At 40.0% G+C, this 18919-nt stretch overlaps 33 non-coding genes and 8 pseudogenes across 33 annotated transcripts; all 41 read left to right on the plus strand.

Moving 5' to 3' along the window:
* The first annotated feature begins 56 nt into the window (after nt 1–56).
* On the plus strand, nt 57–175 carry LOC146014832 (5S ribosomal RNA). The gene has a single exon (XR_014447774.1). It is a non-coding gene; the product is annotated as a 5S ribosomal RNA (ribosomal RNA).
* Nucleotides 176–520: 345 nt separating this feature from the next.
* On the plus strand, nt 521–639 carry LOC146017074 (5S ribosomal RNA). Its single transcript, XR_014449948.1, has one exon. It is a non-coding gene; the product is annotated as a 5S ribosomal RNA (ribosomal RNA).
* Nucleotides 640–985: 346 nt separating this feature from the next.
* LOC146015759 (5S ribosomal RNA) lies at nt 986–1104 on the plus strand. The gene has a single exon (XR_014448670.1). It is a non-coding gene; the product is annotated as a 5S ribosomal RNA (ribosomal RNA).
* Nucleotides 1105–1450: 346 nt separating this feature from the next.
* LOC146016425 (5S ribosomal RNA) lies at nt 1451–1569 on the plus strand. Its single transcript, XR_014449317.1, has one exon. It is a non-coding gene; the product is annotated as a 5S ribosomal RNA (ribosomal RNA).
* Nucleotides 1570–1916: 347 nt separating this feature from the next.
* On the plus strand, nt 1917–2035 carry LOC146015760 (5S ribosomal RNA). The gene has a single exon (XR_014448671.1). It is a non-coding gene; the product is annotated as a 5S ribosomal RNA (ribosomal RNA).
* Nucleotides 2036–2381: 346 nt separating this feature from the next.
* LOC146016426 (5S ribosomal RNA) lies at nt 2382–2500 on the plus strand. Its single transcript, XR_014449318.1, has one exon. It is a non-coding gene; the product is annotated as a 5S ribosomal RNA (ribosomal RNA).
* A 347-nt stretch (nt 2501–2847) lies between these two features.
* Nucleotides 2848–2966, plus strand: LOC146013077 (5S ribosomal RNA). The gene has a single exon (XR_014446063.1). It is a non-coding gene; the product is annotated as a 5S ribosomal RNA (ribosomal RNA).
* A 346-nt stretch (nt 2967–3312) lies between these two features.
* Nucleotides 3313–3431, plus strand: LOC146016067 (5S ribosomal RNA). Its single transcript, XR_014448969.1, has one exon. It is a non-coding gene; the product is annotated as a 5S ribosomal RNA (ribosomal RNA).
* A 345-nt stretch (nt 3432–3776) lies between these two features.
* On the plus strand, nt 3777–3895 carry LOC146014420 (5S ribosomal RNA). The gene has a single exon (XR_014447376.1). It is a non-coding gene; the product is annotated as a 5S ribosomal RNA (ribosomal RNA).
* A 345-nt stretch (nt 3896–4240) lies between these two features.
* LOC146014303 (5S ribosomal RNA) lies at nt 4241–4359 on the plus strand. Its single transcript, XR_014447252.1, has one exon. It is a non-coding gene; the product is annotated as a 5S ribosomal RNA (ribosomal RNA).
* A 345-nt stretch (nt 4360–4704) lies between these two features.
* LOC146017078 (5S ribosomal RNA) lies at nt 4705–4823 on the plus strand. Its single transcript, XR_014449952.1, has one exon. It is a non-coding gene; the product is annotated as a 5S ribosomal RNA (ribosomal RNA).
* Nucleotides 4824–5169: 346 nt separating this feature from the next.
* On the plus strand, nt 5170–5288 carry LOC146011465 (5S ribosomal RNA; annotated as a pseudogene).
* A 346-nt stretch (nt 5289–5634) lies between these two features.
* LOC146013429 (5S ribosomal RNA) lies at nt 5635–5753 on the plus strand. The gene has a single exon (XR_014446405.1). It is a non-coding gene; the product is annotated as a 5S ribosomal RNA (ribosomal RNA).
* Nucleotides 5754–6098: 345 nt separating this feature from the next.
* On the plus strand, nt 6099–6217 carry LOC146016916 (5S ribosomal RNA). The gene has a single exon (XR_014449795.1). It is a non-coding gene; the product is annotated as a 5S ribosomal RNA (ribosomal RNA).
* A 345-nt stretch (nt 6218–6562) lies between these two features.
* On the plus strand, nt 6563–6681 carry LOC146011340 (5S ribosomal RNA; annotated as a pseudogene).
* A 345-nt stretch (nt 6682–7026) lies between these two features.
* On the plus strand, nt 7027–7145 carry LOC146013093 (5S ribosomal RNA). The gene has a single exon (XR_014446078.1). It is a non-coding gene; the product is annotated as a 5S ribosomal RNA (ribosomal RNA).
* A 346-nt stretch (nt 7146–7491) lies between these two features.
* LOC146016063 (5S ribosomal RNA) lies at nt 7492–7610 on the plus strand. The gene has a single exon (XR_014448965.1). It is a non-coding gene; the product is annotated as a 5S ribosomal RNA (ribosomal RNA).
* Nucleotides 7611–7955: 345 nt separating this feature from the next.
* Nucleotides 7956–8074, plus strand: LOC146016427 (5S ribosomal RNA). Its single transcript, XR_014449319.1, has one exon. It is a non-coding gene; the product is annotated as a 5S ribosomal RNA (ribosomal RNA).
* Nucleotides 8075–8420: 346 nt separating this feature from the next.
* On the plus strand, nt 8421–8539 carry LOC146013078 (5S ribosomal RNA). The gene has a single exon (XR_014446064.1). It is a non-coding gene; the product is annotated as a 5S ribosomal RNA (ribosomal RNA).
* A 344-nt stretch (nt 8540–8883) lies between these two features.
* Nucleotides 8884–9002, plus strand: LOC146013999 (5S ribosomal RNA). The gene has a single exon (XR_014446959.1). It is a non-coding gene; the product is annotated as a 5S ribosomal RNA (ribosomal RNA).
* Nucleotides 9003–9348: 346 nt separating this feature from the next.
* On the plus strand, nt 9349–9467 carry LOC146014709 (5S ribosomal RNA). The gene has a single exon (XR_014447654.1). It is a non-coding gene; the product is annotated as a 5S ribosomal RNA (ribosomal RNA).
* A 344-nt stretch (nt 9468–9811) lies between these two features.
* On the plus strand, nt 9812–9930 carry LOC146010522 (5S ribosomal RNA; annotated as a pseudogene).
* A 345-nt stretch (nt 9931–10275) lies between these two features.
* On the plus strand, nt 10276–10384 carry LOC146011559 (5S ribosomal RNA; annotated as a pseudogene).
* Nucleotides 10385–10730: 346 nt separating this feature from the next.
* LOC146014431 (5S ribosomal RNA) lies at nt 10731–10849 on the plus strand. Its single transcript, XR_014447387.1, has one exon. It is a non-coding gene; the product is annotated as a 5S ribosomal RNA (ribosomal RNA).
* A 345-nt stretch (nt 10850–11194) lies between these two features.
* LOC146015458 (5S ribosomal RNA) lies at nt 11195–11313 on the plus strand. Its single transcript, XR_014448379.1, has one exon. It is a non-coding gene; the product is annotated as a 5S ribosomal RNA (ribosomal RNA).
* A 345-nt stretch (nt 11314–11658) lies between these two features.
* Nucleotides 11659–11777, plus strand: LOC146014304 (5S ribosomal RNA). The gene has a single exon (XR_014447253.1). It is a non-coding gene; the product is annotated as a 5S ribosomal RNA (ribosomal RNA).
* Nucleotides 11778–12122: 345 nt separating this feature from the next.
* Nucleotides 12123–12241, plus strand: LOC146017079 (5S ribosomal RNA). The gene has a single exon (XR_014449953.1). It is a non-coding gene; the product is annotated as a 5S ribosomal RNA (ribosomal RNA).
* Nucleotides 12242–12587: 346 nt separating this feature from the next.
* Nucleotides 12588–12706, plus strand: LOC146011413 (5S ribosomal RNA; annotated as a pseudogene).
* Nucleotides 12707–13052: 346 nt separating this feature from the next.
* LOC146013441 (5S ribosomal RNA) lies at nt 13053–13171 on the plus strand. Its single transcript, XR_014446417.1, has one exon. It is a non-coding gene; the product is annotated as a 5S ribosomal RNA (ribosomal RNA).
* Nucleotides 13172–13515: 344 nt separating this feature from the next.
* LOC146011161 (5S ribosomal RNA) lies at nt 13516–13634 on the plus strand (annotated as a pseudogene).
* Nucleotides 13635–13979: 345 nt separating this feature from the next.
* On the plus strand, nt 13980–14088 carry LOC146011560 (5S ribosomal RNA; annotated as a pseudogene).
* Nucleotides 14089–14434: 346 nt separating this feature from the next.
* LOC146014444 (5S ribosomal RNA) lies at nt 14435–14553 on the plus strand. The gene has a single exon (XR_014447398.1). It is a non-coding gene; the product is annotated as a 5S ribosomal RNA (ribosomal RNA).
* A 345-nt stretch (nt 14554–14898) lies between these two features.
* On the plus strand, nt 14899–15017 carry LOC146014456 (5S ribosomal RNA). The gene has a single exon (XR_014447409.1). It is a non-coding gene; the product is annotated as a 5S ribosomal RNA (ribosomal RNA).
* Nucleotides 15018–15362: 345 nt separating this feature from the next.
* LOC146014306 (5S ribosomal RNA) lies at nt 15363–15481 on the plus strand. The gene has a single exon (XR_014447255.1). It is a non-coding gene; the product is annotated as a 5S ribosomal RNA (ribosomal RNA).
* A 345-nt stretch (nt 15482–15826) lies between these two features.
* On the plus strand, nt 15827–15945 carry LOC146017081 (5S ribosomal RNA). The gene has a single exon (XR_014449955.1). It is a non-coding gene; the product is annotated as a 5S ribosomal RNA (ribosomal RNA).
* A 346-nt stretch (nt 15946–16291) lies between these two features.
* Nucleotides 16292–16410, plus strand: LOC146011415 (5S ribosomal RNA; annotated as a pseudogene).
* A 346-nt stretch (nt 16411–16756) lies between these two features.
* LOC146013942 (5S ribosomal RNA) lies at nt 16757–16875 on the plus strand. Its single transcript, XR_014446904.1, has one exon. It is a non-coding gene; the product is annotated as a 5S ribosomal RNA (ribosomal RNA).
* A 345-nt stretch (nt 16876–17220) lies between these two features.
* Nucleotides 17221–17339, plus strand: LOC146016917 (5S ribosomal RNA). The gene has a single exon (XR_014449796.1). It is a non-coding gene; the product is annotated as a 5S ribosomal RNA (ribosomal RNA).
* Nucleotides 17340–17684: 345 nt separating this feature from the next.
* LOC146013208 (5S ribosomal RNA) lies at nt 17685–17803 on the plus strand. Its single transcript, XR_014446189.1, has one exon. It is a non-coding gene; the product is annotated as a 5S ribosomal RNA (ribosomal RNA).
* A 346-nt stretch (nt 17804–18149) lies between these two features.
* On the plus strand, nt 18150–18268 carry LOC146016064 (5S ribosomal RNA). The gene has a single exon (XR_014448966.1). It is a non-coding gene; the product is annotated as a 5S ribosomal RNA (ribosomal RNA).
* Nucleotides 18269–18613: 345 nt separating this feature from the next.
* On the plus strand, nt 18614–18732 carry LOC146016428 (5S ribosomal RNA). The gene has a single exon (XR_014449320.1). It is a non-coding gene; the product is annotated as a 5S ribosomal RNA (ribosomal RNA).
* The last annotated feature ends 187 nt before the right edge of the window (nt 18733–18919 follow it).

Here is an 18919-nt window from a genome sequence, read left to right on the forward strand (position 1 = left end):
TGTATTAGCTTACCTGGTGATAGAAGTAGAAGAGGGCAAAAAAGTGCCTGTATCTCACCTACAGCCATACCACATTGGATAGGCCCAATCTCGTCTGATCTTGGAAGCTAAGCAGTGTTGGGCCTGGTTAGTACTTGGGTGGGAGACCACATGGGAACACCAGGTGCTGTAGTTTTTTTCACATTACTGGCAAATTGTTTTTATTCTCTAGCTATTTAAATTGGAAACTTTTTCTTTTTATTGCCAGTACAGACATTTGGAAGAGGTCAAACAGACACAATAGCCATCACCTAAAGACTTACCACACTGTTTAGGCCCAATTCCAACTGCTTTTGGCAGCTAAACAGTGTTGAGCCTCTTTAGTAGTTTAATTTAAGACCCCCTGCTAATATCATGTCCTGTAGGTCTTTTTACATTACCAACACATGATTTTTTTCAGTAAGCCAATACAGTTAGGAAACTTTTTTATTAGCTTACCTGGTGATAGAAGTAGAAGAGGGCAAAAAAGTGCCTGTATCTCACCTACAGCCATACCACATTGGATATGCCCAATCTCGTCTGATCTTGGAAGCTAAGCAGTGTTGGGCCGGGTTAGTACTTGGGTGGGAGACCACATGGGAACACCAGGTGCTGTAGGTTTTTTCACATTACAGGCAAATTGTTTTTATTCTCTAGCTATTTAAATTGGAAACTTTTTCTTTTTATTGCCAGTACAGACATTTGGAAGAGGTCAAACAGACACAATAGCCATCACCTAAAGACTTACCACACTGTTTAGGCCCAATTCCAACTGCTTTTGGCAGCTAAACAGTGTTGAGCCTGTTTAGTAGTTTAATTTAAGACCCCCTGCTAATATCATGTCCTGTAGGTCTTTTTACATTACCAACACATGATTTTTTTTAAGTAAGCCAATACAGTTAGGAAACTTTTTTATTAGCTTACCTGGTGATAGAAGTAGAAGAGGGCAAAAAAGTGCCTGTATCTCACCTACAGCCATACCACAATGGATAGGCCTAATCTCGTCTGATCTTGGAAGCTAAGCAGTGTTGGGCCTGGTTAGTACTTGGGTGGGAGACCACCTGGGAACACCAGGTGCTGTAGGTTTTTTCACATTACTGGCAAATTGTTTTTATTCTCTAGCTATTTATATTGGAAACTTTTTCTTTTTATTGCCAGCACAGACATTTGGAAGAGGTCAAACAGACACAATAGCCATCACCTAAAGACTTACCACACTGTTTAGGCTCAATTCCAACTGCTTTTGGCAGCTAAACAGTGTTGAGCCTCTTTTGTAGTTTAATTTAAGACCCCTTGCTAATATCATGTCCTGTAGGTCTTTTTTACATTACCAACACATGATTTTTTTCAGTAAGCCAATACAGTTAGGAAACTTTTGTATTAGCTTACCTGGTGATAGAAGTAGAAGAGGGCAAAAAAGTGCCTGTATCTCACCTACAGCCATACCACATTGGATAGGCCCAATCTCGTCTGATCTTGGAAGCTAAGCAGTGTTGAGCCTGGTTAGTACTTGGGTGGGAGACCACTTGGGAACACCAGGTGCTGTAGGTTTTTTCACATTACTGGCAAATTGTTTTTTATTCTCTAGCTATTTAAATTGGAAACTTTTTCTTTTTATTGCCAGTACAGACATTTGGAAGAGGTCAAACAGACACAATAGCCATCACCTAAAGACTTACCACACTGTTTAGGCCCAATTCCAACTGCTTTTGGCAGCTAAACAGTGTTGAGCCTCTTTTGTAGTTTAATTTAAGACCCCCCTGCTAATATCATGTCCTGTAGGTCTTTTTACATTACCAACACATGATTTTTTTCAGTAAGCCAATACAGTTAGGAAACTTTTTTATTAGCTTACCTGGTGATAGAAGTAGAAGAGGGCAAAAAAGTGCCTGTATCTCACCTACAGCCATACCACAATGGATAGGCCTAATCTCGTCTGATCTTGGAAGCTAAGCAGTGTTGGGCCTGGTTAGTACTTGGGTGGGAGACCACCTGGGAACACCAGGTGCTGTAGGTTTTTTCACATTACTGGCAAATTGTTTTTATTCTCTAGCTATTTAAATTGGAAACTTTTTCTTTTTATTGCCAGCACAGACATTTGGAAGAGGTCAAACAGACACAATAGCCATCACCTAAAGACTTACCACACTGTTTAGGCTCAATTCCAACTGCTTTTGGCAGCTAAACAGTGTTGAGCCTCTTTTGTAGTTTAATTTAAGACCCCTTGCTAATATCATGTCCTGTAGGTCTTTTTTACATTACCAACACATGATTTTTTTCAGTAAGCCAATACAGTTAGGAAACTTTTGTATTAGCTTACCTGGTGATAGAAGTAGAAGAGGGCAAAAAAGTGCCTGTATCTCACCTACAGCCATACCACATTGGATAGGCCCAATCTCGTCTGATCTTGGAAGCTAAGCAGTGTTGAGCCTGGTTAGTACTTGGGTGGGAGACCACTTGGGAACACCAGGTGCTGTAGGTTTTTTCACATTACTGGCAAATTGTTTCTTATTCTCTAGCTATTTAAATTGGAAACTTTTTCTTTTTATTGCCAGTACAGACATTTGGAAGAGGTCAAACAGACACAATAGCCATCACCTAAAGACTTACCACACTGTTTAGGCCCAATTCCAACTGCTTTTGGCAGCTAAACAGTGTTGAGCCTCTTTTGTAGTTTAATTTAAGACCCCCCTGCTAATATCATGTCCTGTAGGTCTTTTTACATTACCAACACATGATTTTTTTCAGTAAGCCAATACAGTTAGGAAACTTTTGTATTAGCTTACCTGGTGATAGAAGTAGAAGAGGGCAAAAAAGTGCCTTTAACTCACCTACAGCCATACCACATTGGATAGGCCCAATCTCGTCTGATCTTGGAAGCTAAGCAGTGTTGGGCCTGGTTAGTACTTGGGTGGGAGACCACATGGGAACACCAGGTGCTGTAGGTTTTTTCACATTACTGGCAAATTATTTTTATTCTCTAGCTATTTAAATAGGAAACTTTTTCTTTTTATTGCCAGCACAGACATTTGGAAGAGGTCAAACAAACACAATAGCCATCACCTAAAGACTTACCACACTGTTTAGGCCCAATTCCAACTGCTTTTGGCAGCTAAACAGTGTTGAGCCTCTTTAGTAGTTTAATTTAAGACCCCCTGCTAATATCATGTCCTGTAGGTCTTTTTACATTACCAACACATGATTTTTTTTCAGTAAGCCAATACAGTTAGGAAACTTTTTTATAAGCTTACCTGGTGATAGAAGTAGAAGAGGGAAAAAAAGTGCCTGTATTTCACCTACAGCCATACCACATTGGATAGGCCCAATCTCGTCTGATATTGGAAGCTAAGCAGTGTTGGGCCTGGTTAGTACTTGGGTGGGAGACCACATGGGAACACCAGGTGCTGTAGGTTTTTTCACATTACAGGCAAATTGTTTTTATTCTCTAGCTATTTAAATTGGAAACTTTTTCTTTTTATTGCCAGCACAGACATTTGGAAGCGGTCAAACAGACACAATAGCCATCACCTAAAGACTTACCACACTGTTTAGGCTCAATTACAACTGCTTTTGGCAGCTAAACAGTGTGGAGCCTCTTTTGTAGTTTAATTTAAGACCCCCTGCTAATGTCATGTCCTGTAGGTCTTTTTACATTACCAACACATGATTTTTTTCAGTAAACCAATACAGTTAGGAAACTTTTGTATTAGCTTACCTGGTGATAGAAGTAGAAGAGGGCAAAAAAGTGGCTTTAACTCACCTACAGCCATACCACATTGGATAGGCCCAATCTCGTCTGATCTTGGAAGCTAAGCAGTGTTGGGCCTGGTTAGTACTTGGGTGGGAGACCACCTGGGAACACCAGGTGCTGTAGGTTTTTTCACATTACAGGCAAATTGTTTTTATTCTCTAGCTATTTATATTGGAAACTTTTTCTTTTTATTGCCAGCACAGACATTTGGAAGAGGTCAAACAGACACAATAGCCATCACCTAAAGACTTACCACACTGTTTAGGCTCAATTCCAACTGCTTTTGGCAGCTAAACAGTGTTGAGCCTCTTTTGTAGTTTAATTTAAGACCCCCTGCTAATATCATGTCCTGTAGGTCTTTTTACATTACCAACACATGATTTTTTTCAGTAAGCCAATACAATTAGGAAACTTTTGTATTAGCTTACCTGGTGATAGAAGTAGAAGAGGGCAAAAAAGTGCCTTTAGCTCACCTACAGCCATACCACGTTGGATAGGCCCAATCTCGTCTGATCTTGGAAGCTAAGCAGTGTTGGGCCTGGTTAGTACTTGGGTGGGAGACCACATGGGAACACCAGGTGCTGTAGGTTTTTTCACATTACTGGCAAATTGTTTTTATTCTCTAGCTATTTAAATAGGAAACTTTTTCTTTTTATTGCCAGCACAGACATTTGGAAGAGGTCAAACAGACACAATAGCCATCACCTAAAGACTTACCACACTGTTTAGGCCCAATTCCAACTGCTTTTGGCAGCTAAACAGTGTTGAGCCTCTTTAGTAGTTTAATTTAAGACCCCCTGCTAATATCATGTCCTGTAGGTCTTTTTACATTACCAACACATGATTTTTTTCAGTAAGCCAATACAGTTAGGAAACTTTTTTATTAGCTTACCTTGTGATAGAAGTAGAAGAGGGCAAAAAAGTGCCTGCATTTCATCTACAGCTATACCACATTGGATAGGCCCAATCTTGTCTGATCTTGGAAGCTAAGCAGTGTTGGGCCTGGTTAGTACTTGGGTGGGAGACCACCTGGGAACACCAGGTGCTGTAGGTTTTTTCACATTACAGGCAAATTGTTTTTATTCTCTAGCTATTTAAATTGGAAACTATTTCTTTTTATTGCCAGCACAGACATTTGGAAGAGGTCAAACAGACACAATAGCCATCACCTAAAGACTTACCACACTGTTTAGGCCCAATTCCAACTGCTTTTGGCAGCTTAACAGTGTTGAGCCTCTTTAGTAGTTTAATTTAAGACCCCCCTGCTAATATCATGTCCTGCAGGTCTTTTTACATTACCAACACATGATTTTTTTCAGTAAGCCAATACAGTTAGGAAACTTTTTTATTAGCTTACCAGGTGATAGAAGTAGAAGAGGGCAAAAAAGTGCCTGTATCTCACCTGCAGCCATACCACATTGAGTAGGCCCAATGTCGTCTGATCTTGGAAGCTAAGCGGTGTTGGGCCTGGTTAGTGCTTAGGTGGGAGACCACATGGGAACACCAGGTGCTGTAGGTTTTTTCACATTACTGGCAAATTGTTTTTATTCTCTAGCTATTTAAATTGGAAACTTTTTTCTTTTTATTGCCAGTACAGACATTTGGAAGAGGTCAAACAGACACAATAGCCATCACCTAAAGACTTACCACACTGTTTAGGCTCAATTCCAACTACTTTTGGCAGCTAAACAGTGTTGAGCCTCTTTTGTAGTTTAATTTAAGACCCCCTGCTAATATCATGTCCTGTAGGTCTTTTTACATTATCAACACATGATTTTTTTCAGTAAGCCAATACAGTTAGGAAACTTTTGTATTAGCTTACCTGGTGATAGAAGTAGAAGAGGGCAAAAAAGTGCCTGTATCTCACCTACAGCCATACCACATTGGATAGGCCCAATCTCGTCTGATCTTGGAAGCTAAGCAGTGTTGGGCCTGGTTAGTACTTGGGTGGGAGACCACCTGGGAAAACCAGGTGCTGTAGGTTTTTTCACATTACTGGCAAATTGTTTTTATTCTCTAGCTATTTATTTTGGAAACTTTTTCTTTTTATTGCCAGCACAGACATTTGGAAGAGGTCAAACAGACACAATAGCCATCACCTAAAGACTTACCACACTGTTTAGGCTCAATTCCAACTGCTTTTGGCAGCTAAACAGTGTTGAGCCTGTTTAGTAGTTTAATTTAAGACCCCCTGCTAATATCATGTCCTGTAGGTCTTTTTACATTACCAACACATGATTTTTTTCAGTAAGCCAATACAGTTAGGAAACTTTTTTATAAGCTTACCAGGTGATAGAAGTAGAAGAGGGCAAAAAAGTGCCTGTATCTCACCTACAGCCATACCACATTGGATAGGCCCAATCTCGTCTGATCTTGGAAGCTTAGCAGTGTTGGGCCTGGTTAGTACTTAGGTGGGAGACCACATGGGAACACCAGGTGCTGTAGGTTTTTTCACATTACTGGCAAATTGTTTTTATTCTCTAGCTATTTATATTGGAAACTTTTTCTTTTTATTGCCAGCACAGACATTTGGAAGAGGTCAAACAGACACAATAGCCATCACCTAAAGACTTACCACATTGTTTAGGCTCAATTCCAACTGCTTTTGGCAGCTAAACAGTGTTGAGCCTCTTTTGTAGTTTAATTTAAGACCCCCTGCTAATATCATGTCCTGTAGGTCTTTTTACATTACCAACACATGATTTTTTTCATTAAGCCAATACAGTTAGGAAACTTTTGTATTAGCTTACCTGGTGATAGAAGTAGAAGAGGGTAAAAAAGTGCCTGTATCTCACCTACAGCCATACCACATTGGATAGGCCCAATCTCGTCTGATCTTGGAAGCTAAGCAGTGTTGGGGCTGGTTAGTACTTGGGTGGGAGACGACATGGGAACACCAGGTGCTGTAGTTTTTTTCACATTACTGGCAAATTGTTTTTATTCTCTAGCTATTTAAATTGGAAACTTTTTCTTTTTATTGCCAGTACAGACATTTGGAAGAGGTCAAACAGACACAATAGCCATCACCTAAAGACTTACCACACTGTTTAGGCCCAATTCCAACTGCTTTTGGCAGCTAAACAGTGTTGAGCCTCTTTAGTAGTTTAATTTAAGACCCCCTGCTAATATCATGTCCTGTAGGTCTTTTTACATTACCAACACATGATTTTTTTCAGTAAGCCAATACAGTTAGGAAACTTTTTTATTAGCTTACCTGGTGATAGAAGTAGAAGAGGGCAAAAAAGTGCCTGTATCTCACCTACAGCCATACCACATTGGATATGCCCAATCTCGTCTGATCTTGGAAGCTAAGCAGTGTTGGGCCTGGTTAGTACTTGGGTGGGAGACCACATGGGAACACCAGGTGCTGTAGGTTTTTTCACATTACAGGCAAATTGTTTTTATTCTCTAGCTATTTAAATTGGAAACTTTTTCTTTTTATTGCCAGTACAGACATTTGGAAGAGGTCAAACAGACACAATAGCCATCACCTAAAGACTTACCACACTGTTTAGGCCCAATTCCAACTGCTTTTGGCAGCTAAACAGTGTTGAGCCTGTTTAGTAGTTTAATTTAAGACCCCCTGCTAATATCATGTCCTGTAGGTCTTTTTACATTACCAACACATGATTTTTTTTAAGTAAGCCAATACAGTTAGGAAACTTTTTTATTAGCTTACCTGGTGATAGAAGTAGAAGAGGGCAAAAAAGTGCCTGTATCTCACCTACAGCCATACCACAATGGATAGGCCCAATCTCGTCTGATCTTGGAAGCTAAGCAGTGTTGGGCCTGGTTAGTACTTGGGTGGTAGACCACCTGGGAACACCAGGTGCTGTAGGTTTTTTCACATTACTGGCAAATTGTTTTTATTCTCTAGCTATTTAAATTGGAAACTTTTTCTTTTTATTGCCAGCACAGACATTTGGAAGAGGTCAAACAGACACAATAGCCATCACCTAAAGACTTACCACACTGTTTAGGCTCAATTCCAACTACTTTTGGCAGCTAAACAGTGTTGAGCTTTTTTTGTAGTTTAATTTAAGACCCCTTGCTAATATCATGTCCTGTAGGTCTTTTTACATTACCAACACATGAATTTTTTCAGTAAGCCAATACAGTTAGGAAACTTTTGTATTAGCTTACCTGGTGATAGAAGTAGAAGAGGGCAAAAAAGTGCCTGTATCTCACCTACAGCCATACCACATTGGATAGGCCCAATCTCGTCTGATCTTGGAAGCTAAGCAGTGTTGAGCCTGGTTAGTACTTGGGTGGGAGACCACTTGGGAACACCAGGTGCTGTAGGTTTTTTCACATTACAGGCAAATTGTTTTTATTCTCTAGCTATTTAAATTGGAAACTTTTTCTTTTTATTGCCAGTACAGACATTTGGAAGAGGTCAAACAGACACAATAGCCATCACCTAAAGACTTACCACACTGTTTAGGCCCAATTCCAACTGCTTTTGGCAGCTAAACAGTGTTGAGCCTCTTTTGTAGTTTAATTTAAGACCCCCCTGCTAATATCATGTCCTGTAGGTCTTTTTACATTACCAACACATGATTTTTTTCAGTAAGCCAATACAGTTAGGAAACTTTTGTATTAGCTTACCTGGTGATAGAAGTAGAAGAGGGCAAAAAAGTGCCTTTAACTCACCTACAGCCATACCACATTGGATAGGCCCAATCTCGTCTGATCTTGGAAGCTAAGCAGTGTTGGGCCTGGTTAGTACTTGGGTGGGAGACCACATGGGAACACCAGGTGCTGTAGGTTTTTTCACATTACTGGCAAATTATTTTATTCTCTAGCTATTTAAATAGGAAACTTTTTCTTTTTATTGCCAGCACAGACATTTGGAAGAGGTCAAACAGACACAATAGCCATCACCTAAAGACTTACCAAACTGTTTAGGCCCAATTCCAACTGCTTTTGGCAGCTAAACAGTGTTGAGCCTCTTTAGTAGTTTAATTTAAGACCCCCTGCTAATATCATGTCCTGTAGGTCTTTTTACATTACCAACACATGATTTTTTTCAGTAAGCCAATACAGTTAGGAAACTTTTTTATTAGCTTACCTGGTGATAGAAGTAGAAGAGGGCAAAAAAGTGCCTGTATCTCACCTACAGCCATACCACATTGGATAGGCCCAATCTCATCTGATCTTGGAAGCTAAGCAGTGATGGGCCTGGTTAGTACTTGGGTGGGAGACCACATGGGAACACCAGGTGCTGTAGGTTTTTTCACATTACAGGCAAATTGTTTTTATTCTCTAGCTATTTAAATTGGAAACTTTTTCTTTTTATTGCCAGTACAGACATTTGGAAGAGGTCAAACAGACACAATAGCCATCACCTAAAGACTTACCACACTGTTTAGGCCCAATTCCAACTGCTTTTGGCAGCTAAACAGTGTTGAGCCTCTTTTGTAGTTTAATTTAAGACCCCCCTGCTAATATCATGTCCTGTAGGTCTTTTTACATTACCAACACATGATTTTTTTCAGTAAGCCAATACAGTTAGGAAACTTTTGTATTAGCTTACCTGGTGATAGAAGTAGAAGAGGGCAAAAAAGTGCCTTTAACTCACCTACAGCCATACCACATTGGGTAGGCCCAATCTCGTCTGATCTTGGAAGCTAAGCAGTGTTGGGCCTGGTTAGTACTTGGGTGGGAGACCACATGGGAACACCAGGTGCTGTAGGTTTTTTCACATTACTGGCAAATTATTTTATTCTCTAGCTATTTAAATAGGAAACTTTTTCTTTTTATTGCCAGCACAGACATTTGGAAGAGGTCAAACAGACACAATAGCCATCACCTAAAGACTTACCAAACTGTTTAGGCCCAATTCCAACTGCTTTTGGCAGCTAAACAGTGTTGAGCCTCTTTAGTAGTTTAATTTAAGACCCCCTGCTAATATCATGTCCTGTAGGTCTTTTTACATTACCAACACATGATTTTTTTCAGTAAGCCAATACAGTTAGGAAACTTTTTTATTAGCTTACCTGGTGATAGAAGTAGAAGAGGGCAAAAAAGTGCCTGTATCTCACCTACAGCCATACCACATTGGGTAGGCCCAATCTCATCTGATCTTGGAAGCTAAGCAGTGTTGTGCCTGGTTAGTACTTGGGTGGGAGACCACATGTGAACACCAGGTGCTGTAGGTTTTTTCACATTACAGGCAAATTGTTTTTATTCTCTAGCTATTTAAATTGGAAACTTTTTCTTTTTATTGCCAGTACAGACATTTGGAAGAGGTCAAACAGACACAATAGCCATCACCTAAAGACTTACCACACTGTTTAGGCCCAATTCCAACTGCTTTTGGCAGCTAAACAGTGTTGAGCCTCTTTAGTAGTTTAATTTAAGACCCCCTGCTAATATCATGTCCTGTAGGTCTTTTTACATTACCAACACATGATTTTTTTCAGTAAGCCAATACAGTTAGGAAACTTTTTTATTAGCTTACCTGGTGATAGAAGTAGAAGAGGGCAAAAAAGTGCCTGTATCTCACCTACAGCCATACCACATTGGATAGGCCTGATCTTGGAAGCTAAGCAGTGTTGGGCCTGGTTAGTACTTGGGTGGGAGACCACATGGGAACACCAGGTGCTGTATGTTTTTTCACATTACAGGCAAATTGTTTTTATTCTCTAGCTATTTAAATTGGAAACTTTTTATTTTTATTGCCAGTACAGACATTTGGAAGAGGTCAAACAGACACAATAGCCATCACCTAAAGACTTACCACACTGTTTAGGCCCAATTCCAACTGCTTTTGGCAGCTAAACAGTGTTGAGCCTGTATAGTAGCTTAATTTAAGACCCCCTGCTAATATCATGTCCTGTAGGTCTTTTTACATTACCAACACATGATTTTTTTTAAGTAAGCCAATACAGTTAGGAAACTTTTTTATTAGACTACCTGGTGATAGAAGTAGAAGAGGGCAAAAAAGTGCCTGTATCTCACCTACAGCCATACCACATTGGATAGGCCCAATCTCGTCTGATCTTGGAAGCTAAGCAGTGTTGGGCCTGGTTAGTACTTGGGTGGGAGACCACCTGGGAACACCAGGTGCTGTAGGTTTTTTCACATTACTGGCAAATTGTTTTCATTCTCTAGCTATTTAAATTGGAAACTTTTTCTTTTTATTGCCAGCACAGACATTTGGAAGAGGTCAAACAGACACAATAGCCATCACCTAAAGACTTACCACACTGTTTAGGCTCAATTACAACTGCTTTTGGCAGCTAAACAGTGTGGAGCCTCTTTTGTAGTTTAATTTAAGACCCCCTGCTAATGTCATGTCCTGTAGGTCTTTTTACATTACCAACACATGATTTTTTTCAGTAAACCAATACAGTTAGGAAACTTTTGTATTAGCTTACCTGGTGATAGAAGTAGAAGAGGGCAAAAAAGTGGCTTTAACTCACCTACAGCCATACCACATTGGATAGGCCCAATCTCGTCTGATCTTGGAAGCTAAGCAGTGTTGGGCCTGGTTAGTACTTGGGTGGGAGACCACCTGGGAACACCAGGTGCGGTAGGTTTTTTCACATTACAGGCAAATTGTTTTTATTCTCTAGCTATTTATATTGGAAACTTTTTCTTTTTATTGCCAGCACAGACATTTGGAAGAGGTCAAACAGACACAATAGCCATCACCTAAAGACTTACCACACTGTTTAGGCTCAATTCCAACTGCTTTTGGCAGCTAAACAGTGTTGAGCCTCTTTTGTAGTTTAATTTAAGACCCCCTGCTAATATCATGTCCTGTAGGTCTTTTTACATTACCAACACATGATTTTTTTCAGTAAGCCAATACAATTAGGAAACTTTTGTATTAGCTTACCTGGTGATAGAAGTAGAAGAGGGCAAAAAAGTGCCTTTAGCTCACCTACAGCCATACCACGTTGGATAGGCCCAATCTCGTCTGATCTTGGAAGCTAAGCAGTGTTGGGCCTGGTTAGTACTTGGGTGGGAGACCACATGGGAACACCAGGTGCTGTAGGTTTTTTCACATTACTGGCAAATTGTTTTTATTCTCTAGCTATTTAAATAGGAAACTTTTTCTTTTTATTGCCAGCACAGACATTTGGAAGAGGTCAAACAGACACAATAGCCATCACCTAAAGACTTACCACACTGTTTAGGCCCAATTCCAACTGCTTTTGGCAGCTAAACAGTGTTGAGCCTCTTTAGTAGTTTAATTTAAGACCCCCTGCTAATATCATGTCCTGTAGGTCTTTTTACATTACCAACACATGATTTTTTTCAGTAAGCCAATACAGTTAGGAAACTTTTTTATTAGCTTACCTTGTGAAAGAAGTAGAAGAGGGCAAAAAAGTGCCTGCATTCCATCTACAGCTATACCACATTGGATAGGCCCAATCTTGTCTGATCTTGGAAGCTAAGCAGTGTTGGGCCTGGTTAGTACTTGGGTGGGAGACCACCTGGGAACACCAGGTGCTGTAGGTTTTTTCACATTACAGGCAAATTGTTTTTATTCTCTAGCTATTTAAATTGGAAACTATTTCTTTTTATTGCCAGCACAGACATTTGGAAGAGGTCAAACAGACACAATAGCCATCACCTAAAGACTTACCACACTGTTTAGGCCCAATTCCAACTGCTTTTGGCAGCTTAACAGTGTTGAGCCTCTTTAGTAGTTTAATTTAAGACCCCCCTGCTAATATCATGTCCTGCAGGTCTTTTTACATTACCAACACATGATTTTTTTCAGTAAGCCAATACAGTTAGGAAACTTTTTTATTAGCTTACCAGGTGATAGAAGTAGAAGAGGGCAAAAAAGTGCCTGTATCTCACCTGCAGCCATACCACATTGAGTAGGCCCAATGTCGTCTGATCTTGGAAGCTAAGCAGTGTTGGGCCTGGTTAGTGCTTAGGTGGGAGACCACATGGGAACACCAGGTGCTGTAGGTTTTTTCACATTACTGGCAAATTGTTTTTATTCTCTAGCTATTTAAATTGGAAACTTTTTTCTTTTTATTGCCAGTACAGACATTTGGAAGAGGTCAAACAGACACAATAGCCATCACCTAAAGACTTACCACACTGTTTAGGCTCAATTCCAACTGCTTTTGGCAGCTAAACAGTGTTGAGCCTCTTTTGTAGTTTAATTTAAGACCCCCTGCTAATATCATGTCCTGTAGGTCTTTTTACATTATCAACACATGATTTTTTTCAGTAAGCCAATACAGTTAGGAAACTTTTGTATTAGCTTACCTGGTGATAGAAGTAGAAGAGGGCAAAAAAGTGCCTGTATCTCACCTACAGCCATACCACATTGGATAGGCCCAATCTCGTCTGATCTTGGAAGCTAAGCAGTGTTGGGCCTGGTTAGTACTTGGGTGGGAGACCACCTGGGAAAACCAGGTGCTGTAGGTTTTTTCACATTACTGGCAAATTATTTTATTCTCTAGCTATTTAAATAGGAAACTTTTTCTTTTTATTGCCAGCACAGACATTTGGAAGAGGTCAAACAGACACAATAGCCATCACCTAAAGACTTACCAAACTGTTTAGGCCCAATTCCAACTGCTTTTGGCAGCTAAACAGTGTTGAGCCTGTTTAGTAGTTTAATTTAAGACCCCCTGCTAATATCATGTCCTGTAGGTCTTTTTACATTACCAACACATGATTTTTTTCAGTAAGCCAATACAGTTAGGAAACTTTTTTATTAGCTTACCTGGTGATAGAAGTAGAAGAGGGCAAAAAAGTGCCTGTATCTCACCTACAGCCATACCACATTGGGTAGGCCCAATCTCATCTGATCTTGGAAGCTAAGCAGTGTTGTTCCTGGTTAGTACTTGGGTGGGAGACCACATGTGAACACCAGGTGCTGTAGGTTTTTTCACATTACAGGCAAATTGTTTTTATTCTCTAGCTATTTAAATTGGAAACTTTTTCTTTTTATTGCCAGTACAGACATTTGGAAGAGGTCAAACAGACACAATAGCCATCACCTAAAGACTTACCACACTGTTTAGGCCCAATTCCAACTGCTTTTGGCAGCTAAACAGTGTTGAGCCTCTTTAGTAGTTTAATTTAAGACCCCCTGCTAATATCATGTCCTGTAGGTCTTTTTACATTACCAACACATGATTTTTTTCAGTAAGCCAATACAGTTAGGAAACTTTTTTATTAGCTTACCTGGTGATAGAAGTAGAAGAGGGCAAAAAAGTGCCTGTATCTCACCTACAGCCATACCACATTGGATAGGCCTGATCTTGGAAGCTAAGCAGTGTTGGGCCTGGTTAGTACTTGGGTGGGAGACCACATGGGAACACCAGGTGCTGTATGTTTTTTCACATTACAGGCAAATTGTTTTTATTCTCTAGCTATTTAAATTGGAAACTTTTTATTTTTATTGCCAGTACAGACATTTGGAAGAGGTCAAACAGACACAATAGCCATCACCTAAAGACTTACCACACTGTTTAGGCCCAATTCCAACTGCTTTTGGCAGCTAAACAGTGTTGAGCCTGTATAGTAGCTTAATTTAAGACCCCCTGCTAATATCATGTCCTGTAGGTCTTTTTACATTACCAACACATGATTTTTTTTAAGTAAGCCAATACAGTTAGGAAACTTTTTTATTAGACTACCTGGTGATAGAAGTAGAAGAGGGCAAAAAAGTGCCTGTATCTCACCTACAGCCATACCACATTGGATAGGCCCAATCTCGTCTGATCTTGGAAGCTAAGCAGTGTTGGGCCTGGTTAGTACTTGGGTGGGAGACCACCTGGGAACACCAGGTGCTGTAGGTTTTTTCACATTACTGGCAAATTGTTTTCATTCTCTAGCTATTTAAATTGGAAACTTTTTCTTTTTATTGCCAGCACAGACATTTGGAAGAGGTCAAACAGACACAATAGCCATCACCTAAAGACTTACCACACTGTTTAGGCTCAATTACAACTGCTTTTGGCAGCTAAACAGTGTGGAGCCTCTTTTGTAGTTTAATTTAAGACCCCCTGCTAATGTCATGTCCTGTAGGTCTTTTTACATTACCAACACATGATTTTTTTCAGTAAACCAATACAGTTAGGAAACTTTTGTATTAGCTTACCTGGTGATAGAAGTAGAAGAGGGCAAAAAAGTGGCTTTAACTCACCTACAGCCATACCACATTGGATAGGCCCAATCTCGTCTGATCTTGGAAGCTAAGCAGTGTTGGGCCTGGTTAGTACTTGGGTGGGAGACCACCTGGGAACACCAGGTGCTGTAGGTTTTTTCACATTACAGGCAAATTGTTTTTATTCTCTAGCTATTTATATTGGAAACTTTTTCTTTTTATTGCCAGCACAGACATTTGGAAGAGGTCAAACAGACACAATAGCCATCACCTAAAGACTTACCACACTGTTTAGGCTCAATTCCAACTGCTTTTGGCAGCTAAACAGTGTTGAGCCTCTTTTGTAGTTTAATTTAAGACCCCCTGCTAATATCATGTCCTGTAGGTCTTTTTACATTACCAACACATGATTTTTTTCAGTAAGCCAATACAATTAGGAAACTTTTGTATTAGCTTACCTGGTGATAGAAGTAGAAGAGGGCAAAAAAGTGCCTTTAGCTCACCTACAGCCATACCACGTTGGATAGGCCCAATCTCGTCTGATCTTGGAAGCTAAGCAGTGTTGGGCCTGGTTAGTACTTGGGTGGGAGACCACATGGGAACACCAGGTGCTGTAGGTTTTTTCACATTACTGGCAAATTGTTTTTATTCTCTAGCTATTTAAATAGGAAACATTTTCTTTTTATTGCCAGCACAGACATTTGGAAGAGGTCAAACAGACACAATAGCCATCACCTAAAGACTTACCACACTGTTTAGGCCCAATTCCAACTGCTTTTGGCAGCTAAACAGTGTTGAGCCTCTTTAGTAGTTTAATTTAAGACCCCCTGCTAATATCATGTCCTGTAGGTCTTTTTACATTACCAACACATGATTTTTTTCAGTAAGCCAATACAGTTAGGAAACTTTTTTATTAGCTTACCTTGTGAAAGAAGTAGAAGAGGGCAAAAAAGTGCCTGCATTTCATCTACAGCTATACCACATTGGATAGGCCCAATCTTGTCTGATCTTGGAAGCTAAGCAGTGTTGGGCCTGGTTAGTACTTGGGTGGGAGACCACCTGGGAACACCAGGTGCTGTAGGTTTTTTCACATTACAGGCAAATTGTTTTTATTCTCTAGCTATTTAAATTGGAAACTATTTCTTTTTATTGCCAGCACAGACATTTGGAAGAGGTCAAACAGACACAATAGCCATCACCTAAAGACTTACCACACTGTTTAGGCCCAATTCCAACTGCTTTTGGCAGCTTAACAGTGTTGAGCCTCTTTAGTAGTTTAATTTAAGACCCCCCTGCTAATATCATGTCCTGCAGGTCTTTTTACATTACCAACACATGATTTTTTTCAGTAAGCCAATACAGTTAGGAAACTTTTTTATTAGCTTACCAGGTGATAGAAGTAGAAGAGGGCAAAAAAGTGCCTGTATCTCACCTGCAGCCATACCACATTGAGTAGGCCCAATGTCGTCTGATCTTGGAAGCTAAGCAGTGTTGGGCCTGGTTAGTGCTTAGGTGGGAGACCACATGGGAACACCAGGTGCTGTAGGTTTTTTCACATTACTGGCAAATTGTTTTTATTCTCTAGCTATTTAAATTGGAAACTTTTTTCTTTTTATTGCCAGTACAGACATTTGGAAGAGGTCAAACAGACACAATAGCCATCACCTAAAGACTTACCACACTGTTTAGGCTCAATTCCAACTGCTTTTGGCAGCTAAACAGTGTTGAGCCTCTTTTGTAGTTTAATTTAAGACCCCCTGCTAATATCATGTCCTGTAGGTCTTTTTACATTATCAACACATGATTTTTTTCAGTAAGCCAATACAGTTAGGAAACTTTTGTATTAGCTTACCTGGTGATAGAAGTAGAAGAGGGCAAAAAAGTGCCTGTATCTCACCTACAGCCATACCACATTGGATAGGCCCAATCTCGTCTGATCTTGGAAGCTAAGCAGTGTTGGGCCTGGTTAGTACTTAGGTGGGAGACCACCTGGGAAAACCAGGTGCTGTAGGTTTTTTCACATTACTGGCAAATTGTTTTTATTCTCTAGCTATTTATATTGGAAACTTTTTCTTTTTATTGCCAGCACAGACATTTGGAAGAGGTCAAACAGACACAATAGCCATCACCTAAAGACTTACCACACTGTTTAGGCTCAATTCCAACTGCTTTTGGCAGCTAAACAGTGTTGAGCCTGTTTAGTAGTTTAATTTAAGACCCCCTGCTAATATCATGTCCTGTAGGTCTTTTTACATTACCAACACATGATTTTTTTCAGTAAGCCAATACAGTTAGGAAACTTTTTTATAAGCTTACCAGGTGATAGAAGTAGAAGAGGGCAAAAAAGTGCCTGTATCTCACCTACAGCCATACCACATTGGATAGGCCCAATCTCGTCTGATCTTGGAAGCTTAGCAGTGTTGGGCCTGGTTAGTACTTAGGTGGGAGACCACATGGGAACACCAGGTGCTGTAGGTTTTTTCACATTACTGGCAAATTGTTTTTATTCTCTAGCTATTTATATTGGAAACTTTTTCTTTTTATTGCCAGCACAGACATTTGGAAGAGGTCAAACAGACACAATAGCCATCACCTAAAGACTTACCACATTGTTTAGGCTCAATTCCAACTGCTTTTGGCAGCTAAACAGTGTTGAGCCTCTTTTGTAGTTTAATTTAAGACCCCCTGCTAATATCATGTCCTGTAGGTCTTTTTACATTACCAACACATGATTTTTTTCAGTAAGCCAATACAGTTAGGAAACTTTTTTATTAGCTTACCTGGTGATAGAAGTAGAAGAGGGCAAAAAAGTGCCTGTATCTCACCTACAGCCATACCACATTGGATATGCCCAATCTCGTCTGATCTTGGAAGCTAAGCAGTGTTGGGCCTGGTTAGTACTTGGGTGGGAGACCACATGGGAACACCAGGTGCTGTAGGTTTTTTCACATTACAGGCAAATTGTTTTTATTCTCTAGCTATTTAAATTGGAAACTTTTTCTTTTTATTGCCAGTACAGACATTTGGAAGAGGTCAAACAGACACAATAGCCATCACCTAAAGACTTACCACACTGTTTAGGCCCAATTCCAACTGCTTTTGGCAGCTAAACAGTGTTGAGCCTGTTTAGTAGTTTAATTTAAGACCCCCTGCTAATATCATGTCCTGTAGGTCTTTTTACATTACCAACACATGATTTTTTTTAAGTAAGCCAATACAGTTAGGAAACTTTTTTATTAGCTTACCTGGTGATAGAAGTAGAAGAGGGCAAAAAAGTGCCTGTATCTCACCTACAGCCATACCACAATGGATAGGCCCAATCTCGTCTGATCTTGGAAGCTAAGCAGTGTTGGGCCTGGTTAGTACTTGGGTGGTAGACCACCTGGGAACACCAGGTGCTGTAGGTTTTTTCACATTACTGGCAAATTGTTTTTATTCTCTAGCTATTTAAATTGTAAACTTTTTCTTTTTATTGCCAGCACAGACATTTGGAAGAGGTCAAACAGACACAATAGCCATCACCTAAAGACTTACCACACTGTTTAGGCTCAATTCCAACTACTTTTGGCAGCTAAACAGTGTTGAGCCTCTTTTGTAGTTTAATTTAAGACCCCTTGCTAATATCATGTCCTGTAGGTCTTTTTACATTACCAACACATGAATTTTTTCAGTAAGCCAATACAGTTAGGAAACTTTTGTATTAGCTTACCTGGTGATAGAAGTAGAAGAGGGCAAAAAAGTGCCTGTATCTCACCTACAGCCATACCACATTGGATAGGCCCAATCTCGTCTGATCTTGGAAGCTAAGCAGTGTTGAGCCTGGTTAGTACTTGGGTGGGAGACCACTTGGGAACACCAGGTGCTGTAGGTTTTTTCACATTACAGGCAAATTGTTTTTATTCTCTAGCTATTTAAATTGGAAACTTTTTCTTTTTATTGCCAGTACAGACATTTGGAAGAGGTCAAACAGACACAATAGCCATCACCTAAAGACTTACCACACTGTTTAGGCCCAATTCCAACTGCTTTTGGCAGCTAAACAGTGTTGAGCCTCTTTT

Source organism: Crinia signifera, chromosome 6, assembly GCF_055691185.1.
Source record: "Crinia signifera chromosome 6, ASM5569118v1, whole genome shotgun sequence".
In the NCBI taxonomy this organism is placed as follows: Eukaryota; Metazoa; Chordata; class Amphibia; order Anura; family Myobatrachidae; genus Crinia; species Crinia signifera.